Source organism: Tamandua tetradactyla, chromosome 6, assembly GCF_023851605.1.
Source record: "Tamandua tetradactyla isolate mTamTet1 chromosome 6, mTamTet1.pri, whole genome shotgun sequence".
NCBI lineage: Eukaryota > Metazoa > Chordata > Mammalia > Pilosa > Myrmecophagidae > Tamandua > Tamandua tetradactyla.
The window spans coordinates 178010196-178014092 of record NC_135332.1 but is presented as its reverse complement, the minus strand read 5'-3'; the positions used below and the strand labels follow the sequence as shown (position 1 = coordinate 178014092).

At 43.6% G+C, this 3897-nt stretch overlaps 1 long non-coding RNA gene across 1 annotated transcript; it reads left to right on the top strand.

Moving 5' to 3' along the window:
• Positions 1-336: 336 nt before the first annotated feature.
• On the top strand, positions 337-3530 carry LOC143686524 (uncharacterized). Its single transcript, XR_013177235.1, has 3 exons — positions 337-468; positions 855-981; positions 3218-3530. It is a non-coding gene; the product is annotated as an uncharacterized LOC143686524 (long non-coding RNA).
• Positions 3531-3897: the final 367 nt, after the last annotated feature.

Below are 3897 nucleotides of genomic sequence, written 5' to 3'. Positions count from 1 at the left end.
ATGTAAGAGTGATTGGCGCACAGTAGGTGCTCACAAATATTTGTCAGATAATATATTATTTGAGGTCCTAAGAAGTTGAACCAAGACCAATGGTGAAAAATAAATTCAGAACAATTTAATGAAGCACTCTAGAAGGTTTGTCTAGTACATAAATGGGACATTTGGGGAGGTATGGTGCCTCCTGGAGGGGTACAAACAGAAGTCACTCGTCTGTTTGGTAGGATTATTGTTGAGAAAACCCAGACATTGAGTAAGTGGCACAGAAGACTGGAAGAGAAAATCTTTGGAATCCTTACAATGGGAGATTCTTTTGAGTTTAGAACCTTTGCAACTTGAAGGTTCAGGGACACTGGCTCTGAAGGAAGGAAAGGGCCACTGGACCTGAAAGAAAGGAGAGAAGGAAAGAAAGAAAGAAGGAAGGAAGGAAGGAAAGAGGGAAGGAAAGAAGGAAGGAAGGGAAGAAAGAAGGCAAGAGGATGGAGAAAGGCAGGAAGGAAGGAGGAGGGTGGGAAAAAAGAAAAGAGACAGAGAGAGGGGAAAGAGGGAGGAAAGGAAGGAGCAAGGAAAGGAAAGAGGGAAAGCTGAAGGGAAGGAAGAAAGGAGAGGCAGACTCTTCTTCAAGCCTAATGTTTACCTCTCTTGCCTCCAGGAGCTGGATTTAGTTTCTTCTCTGTAAACTGCTAAACTATGAAAAAAGATCTCCTCCCACCCAGCTATGTCCTCCTGGAGCTTGGACATCAGCTCCTGCCTGACCTCTTTCCCATCCCTGCCTCTGTGTGGTCCCTGCTCCCTAGATGATATACATCCTTGGAAAATGGAGGGAGAGATTAAATCCCTGTTCTGTCATTTATTAGCTGTGTGCCCTCGAGCAAAAAACTTCAACTCACAGGCTTGGTTTCACATCTGCAAGTTGGAGCTTCCTGTTTACCTCCAGACAGCCACTGGGAGGATGAATAGCAGTTGCCCAGTGCTCATTACGTGGTAAGCAGTCAACAAATTCATGACCATTTCCCTTCCCCATGTGATACTTTTTTTCTCATCCTCAAAGCAAATCGACATTGAGACATGACTTCTTTGGGAGGAAGGCAAAGGAGCCATAAAGAATGGAAGGACAAGGCAGGGAGCAGTTCTATTAACAGGTGCAGCCATCAGGAGCTAAGCCATTCTCTACTTGGCACCTTTTGCTACCTTCCTTTGCTGAGCAAAGATTTGAGCACCAGAGCTAAATCGAATTTGAGCCTTTCAATTTGCATGCCTTGGGAAAACGAAAAGAACCCTATTATGAAATGAAATGGCCTGTGATCTCATTGAGGGGCTGGAGATTGCTGCAGGGGAAAGGTTGCTGTTCCGTGCAGCAAATGGTCCTTGGAAAATAAAAAAGTGCAGCAACTTTTAAGAAAGGGTAAAAGTTGTGTTGCCAGGCCCTGGGACCCTGTGTGCTTTAGCAGGGACCAGACATGAAGCAACAATTCTTTTTGGGATGATCTGAGCAAAGTGTAGAAGTGGCAAATTTTCCCTAAGGTTGGCAAGTTTTGAGAAAGTTGCACCTTGTGAAAATCACTGCATTCTTGTAGACTCTTCTGGAAAGCTTTGGGAAAATTGACTTTCAGATTGAGACTCTGCTGCCACCATTTGATTAGCATGTGGTTCTATTATTTTCCTACTGCTGCTGGCATCCACTACTCATACTCACACACATTAGCAGGCTGTTTAGTGATATACACCTAACCTAAGCTTGTCCAACCTGAATCCTTTATAAGGGTTTCACTGAACTTCAATGGGGAAAGTCAGCATGTTGTTGGATATTCATTCAAAAATGTGAAATTTGTAAGCTGTCAGTCACCATATTTCCCACAATAAGGAGATTCGACTGCAAAGAGAATGCAGTTGGATTACAGAGAGAAGGAGAAAGAAGAAATGGGCAAATAGAGACTTGAATATGTTCAAATCCTTGATTTCAGTTCTTTCTGGTATCTGGTTGTATTCTCACATTCCCTTATGGAGTAGGAGAAAGAGCAAAGCAGCTGCAGATATCCAGGAGCTGGCTTGATGCTCACAGCTAGGTCCTGGTGTTTCCTTGTGGGACATACACAATTTCATGGAGCATTAGCATCAGGTATTGGCTCTCTGTGACCAGGATGGGTCAAGACTAAACAAGAGCACTCCCTGATCATGTCCAAGCACGATGAACATTGTCCAAACCACAAAAAACAAACAAACAAACATACCCTTATGCTGGCTAATATAACTGACTTAGGACCACTTCTTTGCTAATCATAGCGACGGCCTTGCTCTTGTTTGTCTTATTGTCTCGTCCTCTAGGGCAGCTGCAGCAAACGCCACAGGTTGGTCAGCTTAAAGAGGGATTAGTCTCACAGGTTTGGGGGCTAGAAGTCCAAAACCAAGGCACTGGCAGGATCATGATTCCTCTGAAGTCTGAAGAATTCTGGTGGAGGCTGGCAGGCAATCTACAACTCCCATGGCCATCTGTCTCCTTCTGCCTCTTACTATTGTGTCCAAATTTCCTCTGCTTTTATATAGATTCTGGTCTTATTGGATAAGGCCCAGCCAGATTTAGTTTGGCCTCACTTTAACTAGTAACATCTCCAAAGACAAGATTGACAAATGGGTTCACACCCACAGGCCAGGGGTTAGGACTTGAACATCTATGAATCATTTATGCTATGAGTCAACCCATAACACCTCCCTCTGGATGGCATTTCTTAGGATCCCCAAATATAGAATTACCCTTGCCTTTTGACAGCATCAAATCTAGAGCAAAGTCCTACTTCTTTAAAATCTTCACAAAATCATTCAACGAAAGCCAAATCCTATAGTAGCTTCTTTCCAATACCCTCTTAGCTTGATGCCCTAAGGTTTCCATGGTGAGCATTCTTCCATGATGCAATGAGTGATAAAACCAACTTGTTTAACCACAAGCGTGTTTCTGGTGGTCTTTGGCTGGAGGATGTTAGTGCATTGGTTAACCTAAGATTTGACTCCCTGGTGTAACCCCACTTTTGATCTAATCAATTTTCCTTTTGTCCTAAACTAGTTCAAATTGGATTTCAGTTTCTTGCAATCAAGGTGTTCTGACTAATGTGATTGCATACAATCTGAAAGTGTAAACCACAAGGCATCAGTGTTTTTTCTGGAGCTAATCAAGCAATTTCACCTCTCCACACCTATGCTCATTGAAACCTCATTCATTCCACAGATTGAGTTTCCACTGATACTAAGTATCGTTCAAGTTGCTGAGGAAAGAGCAGTGAACAAAATACCCAGAGCGCCTGCCCACATGGAGATGGCATTTCATTCCACTTTGGAGAGCTTTTCCTACCCTTCTGAAGGTCTTCTCATTCTTCAAGACTCCACTCAAATGCCACCAAAATTTTGAAACCCTCTAAGGTCATCAGAACTAATCATTTTGCGTTTATAGATTTTTTTGTTTTTGACATTGTGGTAAAAAGCCTATGATAGAGAGCTAAATTCAAAAAAAGAAAAAAAGCAGGAAATAAAGCAGGGAATGAAGCCCCAAAGTCTCTGGTCTGCTGGGGCTTATGTTCTAATGGGGAAACTAGATAATAAACGAAAACATATGACCTGTCAGGTGGGAATGAGGGTTATGCAGAAGACTATCAACCACAGATAGAAGCAGGAAGGCTACCTGCCTAGGTGGCATCTGAGGTGCAATAGCAAGAGGTACTCTAGCTGGGGAGGGTCTTCAGGCAGCACGTACTGCAAGCAAAAAGCCCTTGAGGTGGCTGCGTGCTTTGCTGTTGGAGAAATAGCCAGGATGCCCCTGGGGCTGGAAGGAAGGCAGCAACTGGCCAAGAGGGAGAAGACAAGGTCACAGAAGTAGTGGTGTATCAGGTCATACAGGGGTTGAGGGCCATT